General features: G+C 44.4%; 1 long non-coding RNA gene across 5 annotated transcripts; it reads right to left on the bottom strand.

The window, feature by feature from the left end:
* Nucleotides 1-14621: 14621 nt before the first annotated feature.
* Nucleotides 14622-23543, bottom strand: Gm32219. 5 transcript variants are annotated; one of them, XR_872795.2, is made up of 4 exons: nt 23478-23543; nt 18614-18827; nt 17037-17414; nt 14622-15315 (listed from the first exon to the last, which is right to left on the bottom strand). It is a non-coding gene; the product is annotated as a predicted gene, 32219 (long non-coding RNA). The 5 variants fall into 5 exon arrangements; XR_872796.1 differs by lacking the exon at nt 23478-23543 and adding an exon at nt 18980-19504 and having other exon boundaries at nt 17037-17241; XR_381647.2 differs by lacking the exon at nt 23478-23543 and adding an exon at nt 18980-19503.
* Nucleotides 23544-23909: the final 366 nt, after the last annotated feature.

Raw genomic sequence — 23909 nt, 5'->3', positions numbered from 1 at the left:
TATTCACTGAAGTGACACTCAAATAAAAGCTATGCTTGAGCAAGATGAGCATCATCGAATAAACAAGACATTTAAAGCAAATCAAAATAATCTCATGCATAGATGCAGGGAGGGGAGTGGGTGCACCTCTTTGTGCGGCCGGAGAAGCCCTTGGTACGGAAGGCCTTCACTCTCAAGACCATTTAAAATGAGAGGAAGCTCAGAAGGTAAGGACCATTTCTGGGCTAGCGCTGTTGCCCAAGCTGATCAAGTCCACCAGGGCAGTTGCTGGGACTAAGGAGGAAGCACAGTGCCCCAGCAAAATGAACCACAGGCTGGAGGGCGAGGAAAAAGGGAGATTGTGACAAATGAGACACTAAAACAGGTGCTTCAGGAACCTCAGGAAGCAGAATAAACCAGAAAAGATCAAGAGTGAATAGCCCTGCTATCCAGTGGGAAGACTGTTCTAGAGGACAATGAGCTGGAAAGCGGGTTTAAGGTAGTGGTTCATAACCTGTGACTCCACCTTCACAGGGGTCACATATTAGATATTCTGCATATCTGATATTTACATTATGATTCATAACAGTAGCAACATTACAGTTATGAGATAGCAACAATGTTATTTTACCACTGGGAGATTACTACAACATGAAGAACTGTCTTAAAGGGTTGCAGCATTAGGAAGGTTGAGAACCACTGCCCTAAGGGATCTCAATGCTCTGGATGTGTGTGGATTAAAGATGCCCTCTGTAAATTCCCAAGTCCAGCAGAAGAGCACAAAATGCCTTGCAACTGTTAAATCTGAGCAACCTATGGGGTTATTTGCTGTTTATACTGCCAGTAGTTATGAGTTTTCTCATCTATAAAACAGAAATAGGCATAGCATTGTCTCAGTCAAGGTCGGTGTGAGCTTTATAGGGCTTATTGCCAGCAAAAGCAGTGCCTGCAACATTAATAAGTATTCTGTAAACAAGTGTCTAATAATTACAATAATTATTACCATCAACACCTGGAGTCACCTAACTTGTAATATTTAATTTATGAGGGTGACTGCAGGCTAGAGTTGATGAGGTTTTTTTTTTTTTTAGCTTAGGGTTCGGAGGAAGTCTGATCAAAGTCCACTAAGTTTGCATAGACTAGGGGTGTAATAGAATAAATACAGCTTAATACAGCAAACGTGGGAAAATATTTCTTCTGTCTTAAGCCTGTAATCTCGTACTCAGGTGGGGTATCAACACTCAAATATGTTGTTTCTGATTTTCTTCATCTTTTACATTTTATTTATTTATTTTGTGTGGGGGAGGGTAGAGGTTGAAAATGTGAAACTCAGGGGACAGCCCACAGGGGTTTGTCCTCCTCCCACCATGGGGACTTTGATCACGCTTCCCACTGAGCCCTAGGCTGAAAAGAGAACGTGAGAATGCACATGTGCATATGAGGGTTTTCTCCAAGGCCAGAAGAGGGCATTGGATCCCCTGGAGCTGAAATAACAGGAGTTTGTAGTATGCTTGGCTTCTTACGTGGGGGCTGGGATCTGAGCTCCTGTTCTCATGATTGCACGACAAGCCGTCTTTGCCACTGACCCATCTCTCCAGCTCTCTGAGTTTAGTTTTTGAGTTTGTTTGTTTGTTTGTTTGTTTGTTTACTTGAGACAGGCCCATACTCTTTCTGCGGTGGGTGCATTAATTAACATGTTCTTGCTCTGTATCTTAACAAATAAGTAATTTGCTGATACGGGCTTATCTGGGAGTTGCTGAGATATTCAATTTCTTTTACAGAGTAAAAGCCACTCTGTGGAAGGGAAGACACAGTTTGATTCAGAATGTAAAATAGTAACCCATTTGAGGGTATAGCCTTTGGCTCTCCTTGTAAGCAATGAATGGTTTTGGTGCTAGAGCTATGGTCAGTTAAGCCCTAAGATGAGTTCATGTAGAACTGTGTGGTCTGGCCTTCTCACAGTCCAGATCAGAGCTTCCCTATGAAGATAAAAACGTCTCTCATCTTCACAGTAAGCGCTCGGCAAATACCTGGCCGTACATCGTTGAGAGGCTGAAATATATTCCTTTGCATTCTATGCAGAATAAACAGAGCAATGCATGCTGATAAGGACTTGCTCTGGGGCCTGGCAGCAGGAATGCAGAGAGGGCAGTGTGCCAAATCATTATGTCAAGTCCAAGGATGCTACATGCAGCAGGGGGGGGGGAGGTAGGGCTTCCACTCCAGCTGCCCACAGGCTTTTCGGGAAGCTGGTCCTTTCCCCTGCCCACCAGGGTCTGCCTGTGTGAACATCGCATGGCAGGACAGTGATAGGACAGCTGAAGCTGGCTCTCTGACACTACATGAAAATGACAAGCCAGACTCCTAAGGGAAAGACTTTGGTCAGCAGTCACAGCTCTCAATGTTCCTTAGATAGTTAGCAGACATTGGTTCTGACAGGTGGGTTATTTTAATGGTGGTGTGCATCTCGCACCCTTTGGCACTCAAGTACCTCGTATTTACTCCATGTAACAGTTAACGTCTTAGGGAAAAAATTTCAATGGCCAGTTATTCACAGAGTATGCTCCAGGAATACTAAGGTATTTAGAATCGGAGTGACCGGAACATGAAGGGGTTGGAAGATGTTTTAGGGAGTGTGAGTCACAGATTAACTTGAACAAAACTCATTGGTTTGTGCATGTTTTGTGTTTATACTGTGGATTTCATATCTATTATGTGTCTGCCCCGTGAGTGTGAGTCTGTTACGTGAGTGTTTGTTACTGGTGTTGTCTTCTGCTTTACAGATATAAATGGGAAACCTTAGCTCCGTGGACTTCTCAGATGTGCTTCTTAAGCTGCATTTTCATTTGCTGCATTAAAAAAAGAAAAAAAAAAGTGCTTTTAGACCTGATGGAACAATTGCTTACATCTATCTTTGGTCCGTGTCAATAAAGTGCACATAGTTCCCTATGAAGCCTGTAGCCGACTTGAAAAGTATTCATCTGGAAACTAAGTAGACCTTGATGTAAATAACACGGTGGAATGCTAGTTCCTTAGGCCGTGTTCCGAGAGAAACGTGGCCCTAGTGATAGGCATAGCGCACAGACATTGGCAGGCATTGGCTCTTTACACAAAGCAAATTATAGACAAGATCATTTGAGAAACTCCCCATTCAGAAGTGGTCTCTGTTTTCATTTGTGTTTGAATTCTTTCTCATAACTGTAATTCGGGCATTGCACAATAGTTCCTAAAACCCCCAAGGCTCCTCAAGTTCATGTCCAGCTTGCCAGTCCTGTTCACAACAAGCCCAGTGCCTTGATTCCCTCTCCTGACTCATCTCACGCTGCAGGCACTTGCAGTTTTATTTCCAGCCTTTCTAATCTCCCAGCAACACCCAAGGAAGCAATGATAAACAGAGGCAGCCAAGACCGCTCTGCCAAGTACCTCCACCCTGTGTCTATCTCTCCCCATTAAACTAACTTTGTGATTCTAAATCTGGCTCAGCAACCCATTGCTAACATTTTTTTTATAAGCTAATGGAAATTTCATTAACTCTAACACCAAAACCAGCTTTGCTTTTAACCCAAACACATTAATTATAACTATTTTTAAAGACCATTTCAAACTGATCAGAAACTTGATGCAGCTGATAAACTAGGAATGAACAAGAGAATGAATTCCACTTGAAAAAAATCCAATTAATGTGCAAGCCAGAAGTCTTCAGAACATGGCGTACATAGAGAAAAATAACAATTAAAATGTTTACAATGATGAGACAAACATGTCGTCTAACAGCAATAGAAACTGTTCCTCACAGCAGCATAACTTCCTCCTAAGTAAGACTGGATTTTCTGATCCTCCTGATGCTGAATTATAGATATACACCATTTTTCATTCCTGTGTTGCAGTTAAAAGGTCCAGAAACGTTAAACAATTTGTCATGGCCAAATGGGTGAGGTGTGAACCTGCCATTTTACACATTCTACTCTGATAGGGAGGCTGTGTTAAAATTTCTGTCATTGTGTAACAAATTAGCCACCATTGTGTAAATGGCTTCAAATGAATACGTCCATCATCCATAGCTTTTGTGGTCGAGAGTCACTGCTCAGAGTTCTATCAGGAGAAGAGCAGGCATGGGCCCACCTGGGCTGTTTCTGGAGTACACCCTGTGCATTTGGACTGTGGCCCTTGCTATTTATCGGATCCCCTGGTCTTAGCTGAGGGTTATTCAGACTGTCAGACCCCTACAGTCCTCTGTCATGTGGTACCTACAATTTCAAAACAAGAAAGAGACCCTTCTTTTCAGCTCGCCTACAAGGGAGTCTAACAATTCAATCGCGGGTAGGTAGCCCATTGTCTGCCCGTATTCAGTCTGCTAAAAGCAGCTCAGGGTTCTGTGAACTCTCAGAAGGAAGGAATTTATACAACAGTGACTCACTAGGGTTCGTCTTTTAACTGTGCCTCTATGTGTACTAATGTCCTGTTTCTGTTTTCTTTCTTTAGTTGATGACTATTATCCGCCTCACAGGAGTATCAAAGCATCAAGCTGAAGTTAACTTGTGTGCCTCTCCACTGAATTAACTAGACAATATGGACCCATAAACCCGAGGTTTTCATGTTTCCAGAAAACCTGTGATTTCACTGTTGAGTAATTTGAGGTCAATGTTAAATGAGTTCCCAGTAAATGAAGAGTTTAGCTGAGCACTTGACTCTAAAGATCAATTTTGCTGTGGCCAGCTTATGTATCAGTGAAGTTATTTTAAAATAAGTAAGGGCCATTTGAGAGTTGGGTTATTCCAGCTAGTAGCCACACTAAGAGAGGATGATTTTATAGTAGAACCAGGCAGAAATGAGCCCCTTTATAAAGATTGTTGTGACAGCCTCCAGAACGGATGGATACTTATGATCTTCCAAGTGCTCAGAGACGCAGCCACGGATGGACTCACCAAAGCGCAGCTCTTCTCAATGGAGAATTACACTGGTTGTGCTAAGCAAGTCCTTTGGGGTTACAAAAAGGAACATATACAAATTATCAACAACCTGTAAGCCTTCATTACAAAGGAGTATGGGATGACTCAGCAGTCGGAGGTAAGATCTGGCCTTAGCACAAGTATTCAATGCATCCAGGCTCGGAAACATCCAGTATTGCTCGCTTACAATTGCTTCAGTCAAAACCACAGCAATCCATGGAGTGCCTGACCTCTGACCTCCCCTGTGGCCCTTTTCTATTATATGTTCTCTTAACAGAGGCTTTGGCTGGGTCAGTTCACAGCGTGGAACACAATGTCTCCCAACCTCCCAAGATGATAGGTTTCCTCACAGCCCGCACGGAGTGGGGGTCAGCTTCTGAGCCTGGTCCTTCAGGTCATAGTGAGTTAACAGGTGCCTCCGCTGCTCCAAAGCACCTCAGCACAGCTAATTACTGATTGCAGTACAATGGGAGAAACCACGAGGGCTGTTCAGTTTAAAGATGATGGGTAGCAGGGCGGTGGTGGCACACGCCTTTAATCCTAGCACTTGGGAGGCAGAGGCAGGTGGATTTCTGAGTTCGAAGCCAGCCTGGTCTACAAAGTGAGGTCCAGGACAGCCAGGGCTACTCAAAGAAACCCTGTCTCAGATAGATGTCTCAGGCTGGGGAGGTGGCACAGTGGGTACAGATGCTTGCTGCCCGAGCTCCTGCACCCGAAACTGAACATCCTGTCTGACTCCTTGACCCTGGATGTCCACTCTGAACCTGTGAGGACATAGCTGAAAAAGCCATCCATTCCTTGTTATCTTGTTCTGGCAGCCTGGGTTAAATAACACAGTTCGAAAAGGGAGTAGTCTTCATCAAAAGAGAGGGGAGTGCTAATACTTAAAACAGGAGCTAGTGACTAAAAATGAGAGCTGGAGAAGACAGAGTGAATGGTGGCAAGGCCCAGGAAGGTAAGAAGGATTAACCACTGGAGGGAGAGCCGAGGAGTAAGCTAAGGTGGACGGAAAGAATTTTAAAAGACAAGAGCAAGCCACACTCATGGTGGCAGTGAACAGAAGGACAGTTGCCAGGGTGAGGGTGGATGGGAGAGAAGCATCCTGGTCCAAGGTGCAAGTTCTAGTTAGATGGGCTGGGTAAGTCCTCCCATATTCTGGAAACGAGATCAGAGGGTAGATCTGATATATCCCCATCAAATATGAGTATGCAAGATAAGAGGAACATTCGTTTGCATGATCTAGTCATTTTACAGGGTAACCAAACCAAAACAGTTTAAAAATCCCGAGGTATCACAGCAAGAGAGAGGTGTTTTGTTTGTTGTTGTTGTTGTTTTAACCTTGGTCAAGTAAAAAATTGCCATCCACCTTGTACCTGACAAAGGAAGGGTTTGCCGAGCTGGGATAAACAACACTCTGAGGTGAGCTACCTGCAAAGGGAAGGGCTCAGTGCAAGGCTGCGGGCAAAGAGCAAAGAACAAGTGGGCAGACAGCTGGAGCGGACAGAGAGCAGAGTGCCCGCCACTATATGGGAAAACCCAAACAATTAAAAAAAAAAAAAAAAAACGGCAAAGCAACACATCTCAGCATTCCTTATCATAGGGAATCAGCATCATGATGGCACAGCCTCCAGTTCTAGGTAGAAAGACTTTCTAAAAAAAGTTTTTGGTTGAAATCAAATTCCATTGCTTCCCCCCTCCCACCCATTTTTCCTCCCTCTCTCCCTCACTTCCCCCTCCCTCTCTCCCTTCCTTCCTTTCCCCCTCCTTCCCTTCCTCTCTCCCCTCCCTCTCTTCCCCCTCCCTCTCTTCCCCTTCCCTCTCTTCCCCCTCCCTTTCTTTCTTCCTTCCTCCCTCCCTCCCTCCCTCCCTCCTTCCCGTCTGCCCTTCCTTCCTTCCTTCCTTCCTTCCTTCCTTCCTTCCTTCCTTCCTTCCTTCCTTCTTTCCTTCCTTCCAGTTTTTCTCATCTTCCACCCAAGTTAAGGGAAGGTAGACAGACTGATCTGTGGGGACAAGGATATGATCTAGAATGTAATTAGGTAGGGATTAGCAACATGGTGATGGTAGAAAGACTTTTTAGCAAAATGAATAATATTCTGGCAAGCATGTGGAGAAATGGGGACTCTCAGACACTGTTGACAAAAGTAAATCATCATTTTCTCAGAAAAAAAAAAGATTCAGGACTCCCATATTATCCCTTTCTAGTACAGTGGTTCTCATGATCCTTTTAGGGGCTAAAGACCCTTTCACAGGGGTCGCATATCAGATACTTACATTACAATTTATATCAGTAGCAAAATTACAGTTATAAAATAGCAACAAAGTTAATTTATAGTCCACAGGCCACAATATGAACTGTATTAAGGGTCATGGCAGTAGCAAGGTTGAGAACCGCTGTAGTCGTAGGTATATTTAATAGAAAAAAATCAGTCTGTCAAGTAGACATGTTTATTCATGTTTGTTTAATCTCTTATCACGAGCCAGGCTGTACAATCAAATAGGTGTTCCTCCACAGGCGAGTGAGTAAAATATATGATAGAAATATTCAGTGGAATATTACTCAGCTACTCAAAGAATACAATGATGATTTGCCCCAAGATGGATTGACCAGATGACATTTTACTAAATGGAAATGTCAGCATGGAAAGACAGCACCATATGTTCTCACGTGCACAAGGAGGCCAAATAGTGGACCTTGGAGACGAAGAGAACCGCGTAGTGTTTACCAGGAGGGCTTGGGGAGGCGGTGGAGGGAGGCTGATGAACAAATACAGAGGAGCCTTGGGTAAGAGGTTAGCTTCAAACTTTCTAAAAAGCACGAGGGCAAGTATGCTTGAAAACAATTAAACATTTCAACACAGATATGGAGACTGGGAGTGTTCTCAAGCCAAAGAAATGACTAAATATCTGTGGTGGTTTGAATACGCTTGCCCCAGGTGGCACTATGTGGAGGTGTGACCTTGTTGGAATAGGTGTGTCACTATGGGTGTGGGCTTTAATACCCTCGTCCTACCTGCCTGGAAGCCAGTTTTCTCCTAGTGGCCTTCAGATGAAGATGTAGAACTCTCAGCTCCTCTTGTACTATGCCTGCCCAGATGCTGCCATGCTTCCGCCTTGATGATAACTGATGATGATGGGCTGAACTTCTGAACCTTTAAGCCAGTCCCAATTACAAGTTGCCTTTATAAGAGTTGCCTTGGTCATGGTGTCTGTTCACAGCAATGGGAACCCTAACTAAGACGATATCTTACATGACATACATTGCTTACCCCAGTCTGATCATTACACATCACATACATATACCAAAATTCTACATTTCCACTCATAAGTATGCTCCCCCTGTCAAACAAGAATATTTTTTGAAGGTGGATTATGGACAGTGACTAGAGATCAAGAGAAAATGCATCATGGGAGACATTTGATTGTATTTAGATGCTTCTGAGAAAAAGGTGGTATTTCAATAGATATGGATGTCCAAAGAGAAGACATGATTGGAGTGATGAGTTTTTAAAGAAGGAAGCCAGTGACCTGGCACCAGATGGAAAGAGCCAAGGGGAGAACTGCCTACGGCTACTGAGAACAGAAGCCTGTGAGGATGGGGATGAAGGCCAGCTCTCGGGAAGTTAGGGGAGTGTCTACCCCTTCTTCCTCTCTGAGTGTGGGGTGATGGGAATGCTAGTCAACTGTAGTCCATCCTGTGCGTCACTCAAACATCATGGTGCCATAAATGAATGATGAATGGCATCTTCATTTCTTCACTGCATTTCAGAAGAATGTGTTTGGGATCTTAATATTCTAGAAATGGAATGTGCAATCAAAAACCTTAGCTCTCCAAACTGTACAATAAATAAATCCTATTTTTGTTTAAAGAAATATATATATTTAATATATATTAATATATATTCATAGAAGAGAGACTGAAGAAGTATGGAAATATTAAAAGTTATTCAATTGTCACTCAAAATGGCATTTGTTTCCTATATTTTTAGAAATGAATTTGTGTGCGTGTGCATGTGCATGTACGTGTGCATGTATATGTGTATGTGTGCATATGTACAGGGACACTCATTTGTGGTACAGAGGGTGACGTTGAGCATTTTCCTTATTGCTTTTCTCCTTGTCTTTTGGGATGGTCTGTTTCAGCTAGCCCAGATGGTCAGCTAGCCCCAGAGGTCTGCTCGTCTCTGCCCAGCCAGCTCTGAGGTTACAGGGACTGAGGTCATGGGTTACAGGCCTGTCCTGTCCTTTTTGTGGGTGCTTGGGGCTATGAACTCAGATTACAGTGCTTATGTGGCAAGCACTACATCACCCCAGCCCTTTATATGAGAATTTCTAAGTTTTGAATAACAGGCTTTTTTCCCCATAAATGTATTTGTAAAAATTTTAGAAATTACAATAGCAAAGATTCAGGGGGTTAGTGTTTCAAAAGTGCCAACATGTAACACCTGCAGATTCTTTAAGACAGTAGGAACTCTTGAAATACCACGCAGTCAAGTGGTTAGCCTTGGTACCTTGTTGCTTTCTTCCCCTCCAAAAGGAAAAGCAGGAAAGTATTAATTTGTTTGCACTTGCATTATAATGATCTAGCCCCAGAAAGGAGTGGTGTAATTTAAACAGTGCCCAATTGCTTTTATTCATTTAAATGCGTTTCTATAGCAATATGGAAGCTGTGCTTCCAGTTTTAAATGCTAGTGATTCAGTGTAACCTTGGGTGGGTCCCTTCCTGTCCTGGTTTTCTTCCGGGTTGGCTGGGACTGATGGCCCAGCTCATGCTGTGCTTCGAAGATGATCAGACTAAATCCAATTAGATCTAGTGCAGCTGTGTGGCTGAAGGAGGCTGTGGGGTGGGGGTGACTTCACCAGTGTCCTCTGGACTCGGGCTTTATTGCCGGCAGCCCACGCTACCAGCAAAAGCTGGCTTAAGCCACTGGCTTGCTCTCAATGCCCGCCAATAGCTACCTCTGCAGACGGCCCGTGGGGGCACAGCTCCTGCTTGGCAGTGATGGCGGGTGGGTTCCAGCCAGGCCCCAGAAGTTCAGGCTTAGTTCCTGAAAGCTGGCGGTGAGATGCAGCCATGATGTCCTGTGATTCCCCCCAACCCCCCCCCCCCCCCCCGCGTGGAGCCAGCAGCCACACGAGATCAGCCCACCCCAGGCCTTGCCTGGACATGTTCTGGATGCCTCTTTGAACAAACTCAAATAATAAGATTTTATGTCTCTGAATACCAAAAGCACTTGAAGGTGATGTGGACTCAGCAGGCTGCATATTTTTCCAAACAAATGGATCAATGGTTCATCTCTGATCCTTTTAGAATATATATATACATACATATATATATATATACATATACATATATATATACACACACATATATATATATATGTATAAATAAGGGTCAGGGAGGGGAGAAGTTGGAGAACCGAAGCAGCAAAGTTGAGTTCTTTTGTTAGGAACCTCAATAAGACGTGCACATACCTCAAGAACAGAGCAGTGTGCACTGCTGCTCTGCTGCTCTGTGTGTAAGGAATTAGAGAGAAAGGCAGAACCAGGACCATGCACCAGACACTGATGGCTTCTATCAGGATGCATGGAAACAAACACAGGGAGAAACCCCTATTCTTCCTCATTATACTGAGGCAGAGTCTAACGTGTATCTCAGGTTGGCTGGAACTCACTCTGTATCTGAGGACGATCCTCCTGCCTCCACCTCCTGAGGGCTGTGGTTATGGGCATGTGCCTCCCCCTCTAGTTTATAAGGTACTTCGTATGGAATCCATTGCTTTGTGCAATGGTTCTCAGCCTGTGGGTCATGACCCCTTTGGGGTTCAAATGGCCCTTTCACAGGGGTCACCTAAGACCATCAGAAAACACAGATGTTTATATTATGGTTCATACAAGTAGAAAAATTATAGTAATGACATAGCAACAAAAATAATTTTATGGTTGGGGGTCACCACAACAAGAGGAACTGTGTTAAATGGCCCCAGCATTAGGAAGATTGATGGTAGCAAGCACTCTATCCACACCTTCAGATTCCAAAAGTGACCCTTCAGAATTCATCATCAAAGGCTTGTCCTCACTTGGACTTTGGTTTCTTTTTGTCATTGTTGTTGTTGTTTCCTAGTACTAGCAGTTGAACTCAGGACCTTGGCAATGCCAGGTCTCTACTAAGGCACTATACCCCCTGCCCCATCTTTGTTCTTCTTCTTAAGTGTCAAGGTCCCTAAAACATCAGCAGGGAAAAGAGAGTGGGATTTGAATTCTGTATGCGATCAGTCACTTTGCAAACTAGGGGAGTTAGTTAACCATTCAGAGACCCAAGTTACTTCTATAAAGAGGACACCAGGGCATCTGTAAGGATGACACATGGACACACAGCCACTTATTTTGGTTGACATGGATTTTGTACCTATTTTGTGCCTGAAGAGCCAGGCTTAGAGCATCTTCATTGACCATCTGCTTCTCAAGACCCACGTGACTGCTCCAAAGCATTGCTTGACAAAGAGCAGGTTCCTCCCTCCATCCCATCCCCCTGGCCCACCCTTCCACCTCTGAGCAGATTATGACCCTCGACCTCAATTCTGCATCTTTACCCTGGTAAGAGAAGGGACAATCTACTGCTGCTTCTTCATACCGTGTCCCCCCCCCCCACAAAAAACCCACCCCCTTCATCCTCCTTCGTATTCTCCTCATCTTCTCCCAACTAGCTCTCACCATCGGCCTAGTTAATTACATTTTCCAGCACTTGGGGGATTCTGAACCAATTTGCCATTCCTCTTCCTAGAATCCATCCCCAAGTGAATCATATCCCACATGTGAAACAAATTTAGTCATTGTGCAAATGAGTTCTGTGGCCAAATTCCTAATGCAAAACCTAAGAGAGGCCAAGGGCGGGACTGGGAAAGTGAGGTCAGTGTGCCGGCTTTGTGGTGCAGGGGATGGGGTGGGGGTGGGGTGGGTGGGGTGGGGGTGGGGTGGGGAAGCTACGATCCAGAGGAAGACTGCTGGCCTGGGCATCAAGCGTGCTCAGCTCCAGCCTCAGAGCACTCCCTGAGTTCTGTGGCCACACGGAGCACACTTTCTATCTATGAGGTCAGGAGACTGAAGCCAAATAAGACATGCTAAACAATGGGGCTGAGGCCACCGTTCACTTGGCCTTCCCAAATCCACAGTGCACTTCACTAATTCATCAGTCCATCCGTTCTTGTAGAGCCCAAGTTAGAGTTAGCACAGTGGATAAACGACATCACACAATCCGAGCCAGCCCGACAAACAGTTGCTCATCTATCTCTGAGCTATGATTGTAGTTTCTCTCCATGTCATGTGAAGATTCTTATCTTATGGCATGGATTTGTCTCAGTGGTTTCTAACTGATGAACATCACCAGAAATGAGCACCATGGCTTCCTAGATGCCAACAGTACATAGCTACAACCCTATGGCATCTCTATGCAGACTGTGGAATGACCCCACCAACAAATCACAGTTGGTCTTGACCTCATCCCACAACTGAATGAAGCTTTAGTGCCAGCCTTTAAGGCTCTGTGACCCATCACTGACTTGTTGCGATTTTTCCAGAGCATATCTTACCAGTCTCATTTTTACCATGGATAACTGACTAATTCCACAGCATCAAATCTTTCCCTACTTGCTAGCTTCTATGACTACTTCAGCCTCCGGCCCAGTTCATGAATCCAGGCCCTCTCTGTGAGATTCCCCAGCCCATGACCTTGAGTTAACTCCATATCTGGCTCCAGTCATATTGGGACTGACTGACTGAGTGCCCCTTTCCCCTGCCCAGGCCCTCTCAGCCAGAGCACCACCTCCCTTCTACTTCCCATCAGCCCCCAGCCATCCATCTCAAATGCAAACTCTAAGCTGGGTCTCTCCAGCTGTTTCTAGGATGTGAGTGGTACTCAGCTTTGGATTCCCATGAAACAATATCTTTTCTCCTCCTGAGAAGCCATGGAAGAACACAGTCCCTGCTACTAAAAAAAAAAAAAAAGCAAACAGCTCTCCCTTGTTTTCTAAATTGTTCTTCATAGATTTCTGGGGCCCTTCATGGTTCAGCCCATTTATTTCATACCTTCCAGGACATCCCTTCTCTCCAGAAAATCAGTACCTCTATGATTCTTGAGAGCACACTCCTCTTGCTGGGAACACCTTTCTTTTTTGAAGACCTTAACCCTGTCCGTCCGTTCTTCACTATCCGTCTTATGACCCATCTCCCCCATGGGCACTTCAGGTTGTGTTTTTAACTAACATTTAGCTTTTACATCAAGCAACTTAGCCCCCAAGCCACATGTCACTTCACAGGAGATGCTGAGCTTCAGGGTGAAAGTCCTCTGAGGCTAAACACGTGCCATATGCCCTGTGTGCTTCTCACCCGTGATGTCACAGGCCTGCAGGCACAGCCAATAGGACTGAGCTCCTCTTCCATGGCAAAGGTGCCCAGCAAACCCTTACTCGTCCGTGTTCCAAACCATTGCACCTCTGCATGCACCAAAATTTGTTTACCTATCAGGACCATTACAGCCTCTTCTCTTGGTAGAAAAACCCAAAGCCCCCAAAGGGAGTTTTCTGCGAGACTTCCTTCAGCAGGGGAGTTAAACATTTGATACAGAGAGTCAGGGGTCTTTTCTTGAATAGTGAATTGGCTGGCTGATTCACGGGTCTGGGGTGTGACCTGACAAAAATGGCGGGCCACAGGGACCTCATTTGCCAGATATAATCTGCAAAGGGTAGGATGAAGGCAGAGAAGGGGCATTCCCCACCCCCAGGGAGGTCTATCTAGCCACAGTGGCTTAGATTCTCCTCCACCTCTTCCCTGGTTAGAGTCCAAATCTGGTTACCAAATATCTGGAACCTTCAGCCAAAAGACCATTTGGCCTTGAAGACTCGTTTTTATCTACAGGGATCTCCCTTCCCCAGGCCTCCACTTGGCCTGCCCTCATTGGAGGAACTGAACAAACACAGCCAAGCTTCTCCCCACCAGCTGCAGCCTTGGGCTTGCAGGCTATTTTGACTCCTGCTATGAATCAGAATGGAATTATGAATAATTTGTAGGAGGCTTGTTGCGTCTTGTTCCAGCCTTTCTTTAGCTCAGCTTTCCTTGTTTGGTTTTTCAAGTCCTCCAATGTCTGATTCTTCTAAAGGCTTCGGGGGTAGCAAGCTTTACAGGGATTCTGGCTTCCCCGGGTTGATGTCTCAGCAAGCCCTTCCATTTGCTGTGCCACGTGTGGATAAGGAAGGGAACAGGCAGGGCCGAGGACAGCCAGGCATCTCTCTGACAAGCAGGTTAAGTGTCTGTGTGTCCTAGCATGAGCATACTGAGACCAGAGGCCAAATGGTTTCCCACACCCATTTCTGCAGCCATTTGCACGCCCATCTTGCTCACTCACACAGACTTTATATGGAGAGCAACTATTAACCAAGTTGGGGGGAGATGTTTAAAATACATTTTCCTCAAAGAAAATATGAAACAGCCAGGCCCCAAAGTGACAGGACCTTGTACAAATGATCATCTATACATAATCAGACTCTACCTCGGGAAGTGTTTCAATAAAATAGGAGACGTACCCTCTCCTGAGACGCCTCTAACGGAGGGCTGGGTGCTCCTGAGAGCTTTCTGGCAGGAGAGCTATCCCACAGAGATCTGCTTGTGTTTCCTCTGAGACAACCACGTGAAAGTGCAAGGTACCGTGAAGAAAAATACAATTTACTATCTGCTCTTCTTCCCCTGAGGACCTCAGGACCTCGCTTCCACCCTGGGGTTCACAGGAATCCTGTGGGGGCGGGGAAAAGTAATGCCTCCTGCTCCCTGCAGGTGTGCGGGAGCCCGAGCCAGGCACAGCGAAGAGCAGGAAGACTGAGCATAAACACACTGATGGGTGAAGGAGAGGGAAGCGTGCACACCCATTTTCGTATGGGGGGGGGGGCACACTGGACCCTCACAGGCCCTAAGGAAGGACCTGTGCATCAGGCCGATTAGCAAGTGTGAAATTCTCTTTCAACTCCCCCAAGCCTTAAGAGAGTCATCTTCCTGTACCCCCGGAACTTGACAAAGCCTTTTTTTTTTTAAATCAGGAGTCTCCCTTTGAAATGATAGCTGCAAGCATTTACATCCAAAACTGCATTAAACTTGATCCCTGTTCAGTAAGAAGTCAGAGGAGAAGAGCATCCATACAGAGCGTCAGCCTTGTGGGTGTCATAGACTTGCTGGTCCCACTCAGTCCTGGGGTCCAAGCACAGGGGAACAGCAGGCAGCCGGGCCAGTGGTGAAGCATAGTTCTGGATGAGACCAGTGTGCTGCGAATCTGACTGTGTCACTTTCTAGACATCGTTGGGACAGCTCTCTTCCTGCTCAGGCTTCGGTTTCCTCTTATCTATAGCTGAGAAAATGATAGAAACTCCATCAGGGGTCATTATAAGAATTAATTAGGACTCTATGTTCCCTCCTAAGTAATTTTATATATGTGATTGTATGCTGTTCCTCACAATAAGCCTTTGAAGAAAGTCCTACTGCCACTCACATTTTAATGAGGAAACGGAGTTACAGAGTGGCTACTTGCCTGAGGTCACCATTCAACCAGGCTTCAAACGCAGAGCGTCTGACTCCAGGGCAAACCCGAACACTCTGACTCCCCTCCCCAAACCCCTCTATTTCTGGTTCATTATTGATATTCTGGTTGCTTTATTGATAGCTGCTAAAGCCAAATGGATGGTGGGTGTTGGTGAACTCTTGTTTTTTATCATGAAGGTATACTGGGCACTCGGCCAAGTTACACTCACTCTCCTGGTGCTAGGGCGTGAAGAGGGGAGGGTAGTCATGCAGCCTGTGTCTAAGGAACATTTGCTATCAAGAGGGAGGGAGAGGGAAGGAGGGAGAAAGAGAGAGAGAGAGGGAGGGAGAAAGAGAGAGAGTAGGAGGGAGGGAAGGAGACTTGCAGGATAGAAAAGAACCAGGTATGAAGGGAGGACAGAAGGCAGAATTGGTGGGGACCGGAGAGAACTGAGAAGTAATGGTGTGCTTTGAACACACTGAAACAGTCCGATGTCTGCTCAGTTTTTGTGATAAACTGAACAAGGCCTGGGGACCTTCAATAGCAAGCCTAGTTCCTCAGCAAGATGTCTGGGAAGGCTTAGGTTTGTGACCCAGCCCTGCAGCCTGCACTGCCTGCTCTGCACCACCGTCTGCCTGAGATGTAGGTTGTTGCTGCTAGCTCTTCAAGAGCCCAAACGCTGCACTTAGGAGCCTGAGTTTTATTCCCTGATGAATGGAAATACCCACAATGCCCATCGGTTCTGAGTGGACAGGAGGTAAATCCTGCTGGTATCTCTCTATCTGCACACCCCCTAGCTGTGGACAGGGCACCAGTGAACTAGGTTTTTCGTTTTCCTTTATGCAATCAGAGCATCTGGAGGGGCTCTCCTGCAGCCCCTGCTATGTCCCACACACGAAAGGATCAAAGCCCTGAGCTAGTCTTCAGACTATAATTTAAGATAATTAAGGTTTTTTTTAACTAAATTACATTTTAACATTTCATAACAGAGCTGTCAAGATCCTATCTATCAAAAAACTCTATCAAGCAAACAAAAGGGGGGCTAATTATATTTTCAGACACATGCAGCCATCACTCTGTGCAGTTCTCATTAAAGACTTCTGTCTTCCTTCACACTCTCGTTTTCAAATGTCCTTCATCTACCCCTCCCACCCCTGGAGTCAGAGACTCCACACTCTTAAATAAAATAATGGGAAGTATGTCAGGGCAGTGTAATGAATGCTATGGCAGGATTACTCAGAAACAGGTATTCTAGTTACAATGGTATCAATAGGAAAGCTCTCCTACTTGGTTCGGGCATTGTGCCTCACAGATACATTCTGACTAGGGCTGCAGAAAAGGTGAGCATGCTGCACTCCTCAGATGGGAAAAATGAAGCCAAAAGCTTCCTACTTGAAGCTGAATTTACCTTCATCTCATTTCCGTGAGATTGTTTGGTCTAAGATTTCCTATGAGATACCCAGGGAATACTAAATACCTGAATAGTTCATTCTTTTCACCTCGCCCCCTAAGCATTAGAAAATAGTTATACTGATAAAACTGACTCTTACCTCAAGACCTCCATGGTGGGTTATGAATGGCCGAAGTTACTAAGCATAGTTGTACCCACTTTAAGACTCTGAATAAGCCAGACATGGGTAAGGAACAGATGCTGTGGCCAATCCGCGTATGGTATCTCTCAGTCGCAGTAACTGGACATGCTGGTCACATGATCTTAGTTGGTCCAGTCAGAATTGAGCCCCCAAGTTTCGTTGGCTGGAGGAGAAAGACATGCACTCCCTTTGGACATATGGTAAGAGGACACTGATGTTACACAGAAGTCCCGGTTTGCTGGAGTGTTTGAGCGGAAGGTTTGAGTCAACTCTCCTCCATCTCCTGGAGCCAGAAGAGGTGTGGAATGCCAAGTCCTCGAGGACCTGAACATTGCTCTGAGGGCAAATACAATATTAGGTAAAGCTAAGAAAATGGTAGAAACACAGGGCAGGAGTCCTGGTTCATCTGGACCCTGACTGGTTCAACTGAATATTGACCCAATGCCAGAGTCAGCTGACAGTCCACCGGCTCTGAGAGTTGAGAGTGGAGCTCTTAGCTTCATGGCACCACAGGCCTTTCACACACTGATAGAGCCAAGATTCTTCCTTATATAGACACATGAGCTCACGTGGACTAGGGTTGTCCAGGGCATGGACCTCAGGCTTGAGATTCTCTTTCACAATACCATTGGGCTCTACCCTAGGACAGAGGCGAGGACCCTTTCTCAGTTACTTATCAAACACAGAGGGGTTGCCTTACTTCTAAGCATCAACTTATTCCTCCGTAAAATGATAATAATAACACCTACTCTGCAGAGATGTAAACATTACACAAACTCATGGATGTGGAAAAGTTAACATAATATTTTCTCATCGGCTATAGCATTGAACAATTAAGGCTTTTCCTCAAAGGACTCCAGAGTCAAAGCAGCCCTTAATATCAGTGTCTGTGTACAGTGTTAGGACACACACACCGCCGAACTCACAACTGACCTAGAAACATAAGGCAGTTGATCAGGGGTGGGGGTGGGGTTAAATTGGGGGATAGGCAGGCTACAGCTTCCTCATCCACAAGGCCCCTAGACAATGACCAGTAGCATTATGGGGTCAAATAAAAGAGAAGGATTTGACCCTTTTGAAGTGGATTAGGGAGAGCTCATTAACCTCGAAGGTCTTTTACAGCAAACTTAAAGGGGAATAAACCAGATGTGCAGTTCCATACCTACAGATTTTCAGAATTGTTCCAGTACAAACGACAGCCGTTTCCCACGCCTGCTCAGCAGTGACTCATTCCGCTGTGTCTTACAGGCCAAGTCCCCCACACGCAGCCCCTAGCCCCCACCCCTTACCCCCCACTCCACCCTCCCGCCCTACCTTTCTCCCCTGCAAACCCTTCCTCACCCAAAGGGGCTCCCACCCCTCCTTCCCTCAGACACACAAAGCCCTCCTCAGATGCCCCTTTGGTTCTATGCTTTTTAGAAACATCACTGAGAATGAGAAACACAGGGCAGAGCCAGAATGAGTTCCATCCTGTGACGCCGCAGATTGGGCTGGCCCATCCGCTCGGGCCTGGAGTGTGGGCCGCTATTGCTTACCTTCCAACATCTTGTGTTTCTTTTTACCTTAAAATATTCCTTTTTCCATCCCAGTTGTCTTTCTAAGTAGGCCAGTCACAAATAAACACGTTGCTGAGAGCTAATGCAATCGCTCGTTGCAGTTCCAGTGTCTGTGACAGTACTACGTAGGTGCCAAAGGAAGTCCCGATGACACGGCCCAGCAAACTTGACTTTCTCTCCACTGCCAAGCGGGCTGCAAGATCGGGGAGAGAGAGTAATTAGGTCTCATCCCACCCTATCAGCTCTGCTAAACTAATTTATCCCTGAGTGAGTCCTCTCCCTGAAGACTTTCCGGAGTTCTGAATGGTGTTGTGAGGGGTCCCAGAAGCCCAGAGCTGTTCCTACTTTCCACATCTCTGCTGGTGTTGACTCGACCACAGACTTCTGTTCCCAACTTCAAATAACGGAGATCATGGAGGCAAGGGGAAGAAACGCTGACAGGGCCCATGAAGCCACCGCGGTGCTGTGGTGAAGCACCGTGCCAGCCGTGCCAGCCGGCGTGTCTTACGGAAAGGCAAGCAGATTCAGGCTTAGCTGGCAGAAGCACAGCCAAGCCACACTAATGTCACAGTTCTGCTGAGGCCAAGGCTGGCTTACCAAGGAAAATGTTCGTCATGGCTGAGGGGGAGAAGGGTGGACAGCTCACGGAGAGGAGCTGCGTCATCTGAAGTACAGCCCGAACCAAGACCTTGTGCCTGGAAGGCAAGCTCTGCACTGATAGAGCTGTCTTCTCTGCCAGTCGGCTGTGTTTTTAACGTGGGTAATAGTTCTCCGAGTCTTGTTATTCTCCCTTTTTGTAAGAGGAGAGTAGAATTGAAAGGTACTCGTGCCTCAAGCCAAAGACCGCTCACTCTCATCCAGATACCGGTACCTAGGAACTAACTGGGCTGCAGGTGATTGCTAGCCTGCTCAGCTCTCAGAACTCTTCATTGCTATGACCTTAGTCTGGAAACGTCTTTCTGACCTATGCTGACCTCTCATTCATATTAATCCAGCCTTCACTGACCCTCTATTTTCTAGATTCTTCTCTGTCTTCTTATCCTAAGTCACTCTCTCATTTCATTGGAATCCATCAGAGTTTATTTAAAAGGGATTCCTCCCTGAGACTTGACATTGCTTTTACCCAATCTGCCTCCTGTGGCTAGATTCTAAGCCATTCGATTTGGGATACCCTCCATTCTTCTCTGACTTTACTGCCGAGGCATGTGAGACAGATCACCATAGCACATAGACTGCACCCCACACCTCCGTTTTTCTATTACCCTGGCTTTGCTTTTGTTTCTTACTGGCAATTGTTCTTGTAATTTTCCACTGCCCTTGACCCCTTCGGACACCATTATCCTCCTCAGACATGTCTGTCTGGTCACCTTGCATCTAAGGACAAGCTTGTCTCTTGCTGTGCTGAGGCCATTTCTTAAGAACTATCTCTGTAACTCTTTACTAAAAGCAGCTGTTTTTCACCCCAGTTTCACCCTCCTTTCAGTATGGACTTTTTATTTTTATTTAATTAAAAAATTGTATTTACTTAGAAGCATTCAGAATGTCAACAAAACAGCCGCAATTTTTTTTCAATTACAGAGTGGTATTCAGTTAACAAAACAACAATTATCTTCATATAAGCTGCATCAGAGACAACTGAAGATGGAAAAAAAAACACCCACAAAAATAAAACCAAAAGGAAAAAAAAAAGCAAAAAACAAACTACTGTCCCCATATATAAATAACTTTTGCTGTGAACCAACAAGAACCTGCTTTAAATTTCCATGCCAATTTACAACAACCAGACTATACCAGGTAAGGTTAGTGGCTATTGAAAATACCACCAGGACAGGGCTATCTAAAGACACATTTGGTAGTGTGTTATCTATACAAAAAAAAAAAAAAAAAAAAAAAAAGACATGGTGTAGTTTAAAAACAAGTCTTATACAGCCTAACATTTCCATTTTTTTTCTTTAAAAGGAGTGAGTTGTGTACGGGGGGCGGGGGGATTTAAATGATTTACAGACAAGAAAAACTGCACTAGAACCAACTTATTCATCATCTTCTTCTTCATCTTCCTCTTCTGAACATTGAAATGCTTCCACCCAAAGAAGAAAGGTGACTTGAGCAAAAATATAAAGAAAAAGAACAGAGTAAAATTCACCTAGCTCCAAATGTGCAAGTCCCAGTGCATAAAACCACCCACAACAAACCATAAAAAAAGATAATATCGCCTCCAAAAATGACCAGTTTCACAGAAATGGCTCCCGGTGAGAACAATGTAGAACTTCTATGTGAAGAATTTGAAAGAAGGATTATGAATATGTTCAAACAACTCAGAGAATGAAGAACTCAAAAGAACAAAACAAAACAACAACAACAAAACAGTTCAATGAAATAAGACAGATAATTCAAGAAGTGGAAATAGAATTTAATAAAAAAAAAAAGACAAAATTGAGAAAGAAAAGCCAAACTAAAATGATGCTGAAAATGAAAAAAAAAAAAATATCAGGACGCAAAAATAAAAGTTCACCTTCAAAGGTAGACAGTTTCCGAATGGATCATGTGGAGAAAAGAATATCACAGCTTGAAGGAAAGGAAGCATAGTTGGATCATTCAGTGAAAAAATGAAGGAAATATGAACAGAGCATGGAGGAATTGAGATGCCATTAAAGATCAAATATATGAATTTATGAGCATAGGAGAAGAGTTACATGCCCAAGGCATGAAAATATTTTCAATAAAATCACAGAAGAAATTTTCCCAAACCTAAAGACAAAGGTGCCAATTGAATACAAGAAGCCTATGGAACAACAGACAGAAACAGGAAGAAGATGCCTGGTGTCATATTATAGCTGGAAAACTAACACCATGGAATAAAGAAAGATTAAGCTGTAAGAGAGAAAGGCCAAGTCCCATATAAAGGTATGCCAATCACGATAACACATGATCATCTGATAGAAACTTTAAAATCCAGATGGAATTAGAAAGATGTATCCCAAGTTCTGAAAAGTCACAAAGGCCAACTCAGACTATTATATCTGGAAAAACTATCTATCATAATCTAAAGAACAACAAAAACTTTTCATGATTAGAAAACCAAAGCAAACCAAAATATCCTGCCCACGGATGAGTACAGATCTAGCTTTGTAAATGGTATTGGAAGGGGTATTTCAGTTTGAAGAGAAAGATAAGCACACTCAAGAGACTACAGGGGAAATTAAACAATATCTGGATAGTTAATCAAAAGACATATAAAGAGATATCACAAAGTTAACAAAAGAACATGAACTAATTCACTTCTTCCTATAATAACTTTGCATATTGATGATCTCAACTCTCCAATAAGAAGACAGAGTAGCATTTAAATTAGAAAACGTGTCCATATGTTTTGCTGCCTCCAAGAAATACCCCTGACCATCAAAGACAGATACTACTTTGGATAGAAAAAGGTATTCCAAGCAAATAGAAGTAGGAAACAAGCAGGCATAGATTTTCTAATGGTTGGTATAATAGATTTCATACAAAAATTAGTCACACAAGATAAAGAAGGTTTCTTCATATTCAGGGGAAAACATTCTATTAAGATTATAATTCTAAGTGTATGGGCACCAAACACAGGTGCACGTAGTCTCCTAAAACAAATATTGCTAGACATTAAGTCACAGACTAACCCCAACACAGTAATATTGGGTGACTTCCACTACCTCACTACTAATGAAGAGACAAGTCATCTGGACGAAAAATAAACATTGGATGATACCACAAAACAAATAGACCTAGCAGACATCTACAGAGCATTCCACTCAAACACCAAATAATACATACTTGTCTCAACAGCCCATGGAACTTTATCCAAAATAGATAATCTATTATGACAAAGCAATCCTCAACAAATACAAGAAGATTGAAATAACATCTTACAGTTTATTTGACCACAGTGCAATAAAGCTAGACATCAATAGCAATAGAAACTACATAAGCACACAGACACATAGAGGTTGAATAGCACACTCTTGAATTGTTGAACCATGAGCGGAACACTGAAGAAATCAAGAAAGAAAAATTGTAAATCCAAGCATACAATGAAAAGTAGAAGTAATATATAAAAAATCTATGGTATACAATGAAGTGGTCTTAAGAGGAAAGTTTGTAGCTCTCAGAGCTTTATAGGAACAAACAAACAAACATAGAGTATTTAGAAGTAGGTCTGCCTGTTATTCCACACAGCATTACCTCTAACCAAGGAACTTCACAGCCTAAGTAGCACAGGAGGAACGGGGTGGGGTGGGCTGGGGTGGGGTGGGGGGAACATTGCCGGCTAGCTGGCTCATAGGTTCATGCTTAGCTACTTTCCTTATACAGTACGGGACCACCTTCCCAGAGATAGTATGGCCCACAGTGAGCTGTGTTCTCCTACATCAATTAACAATCAAGAAAATCCCCCATAGATAAGTCCATAGGTCGGCAGAATTTTGGGTATCCGACCTCAACTGAAACTCATTAATTGGGTGACTCTAGATAGTGTCAAGTTGATAGTTAAAGCTAACTAGGGCACATGGGTGGATAAAGCTGAACCCAAAAGCCATGGGTTATACAACAAAAATCTCAGTGCCAAGAATGGGACACCTAGCTGGGGCCAGGGAGGCCCCAGAGATCTCCAAATTGTATAAGTTATGGCTATTGTCCTTAGATGTCTACAAGAACTGGATGGCAAAACCCTACTGTTAAAGATGCAACATACCTTTGTAATTTTCATTTTTGCAAAACCTATTTTTAATGATGGTTCTTAAATGCTTTAACCTCCCTTTTAGCTAACCACCCACCAGAGATAGTGGGAAAGAAAAGATATGGGGAAGTGGACCTGTTTACAAAGGTTCTTTGGAGCAACTCCCATCTGTGTTGTCTGGAAATCGGCAGTTCAGTTCACAGGTCAGCAGTGGCAGCTCGATCCACTCCCAAACACTTCACGGATACACCAGCAGTCCAGTTCCATATAGTCGGATTAGCAACAGTAGTGACAGGACCTAGCAGAGACAGCCAGGCCTCAGCCTCAGCTTGAGTCAGCAGGAAGGACCTGGAGGGATACCAGGAGAAATTCTCAGCTGTGCCTCTCTCAGGGAAGGGAAGATCAGCAAAGACAGGAGACCTACAAGTGTTGCACAGCTAGCTGTACCAGCAAGCCAAGCTCTGTCTCTGTCACTTGGTAGAGTCCTATTTATACCCTCCAAACATCATGTGTCCTCCACATGCCTTGCCTCAGCACATGCATCCAGTCAGCCTGAATCCATGGAAG

The sequence above is a fragment of the Mus musculus genome, chromosome 12, assembly GCF_000001635.26.
Source record: "Mus musculus strain C57BL/6J chromosome 12, GRCm38.p6 C57BL/6J".
In the NCBI taxonomy this organism is placed as follows: Eukaryota; Metazoa; Chordata; class Mammalia; order Rodentia; family Muridae; genus Mus; species Mus musculus.
The sequence above is the reverse complement of the archived record's forward strand: the minus strand, read 5'-3'. Positions and strand labels throughout refer to the sequence as shown.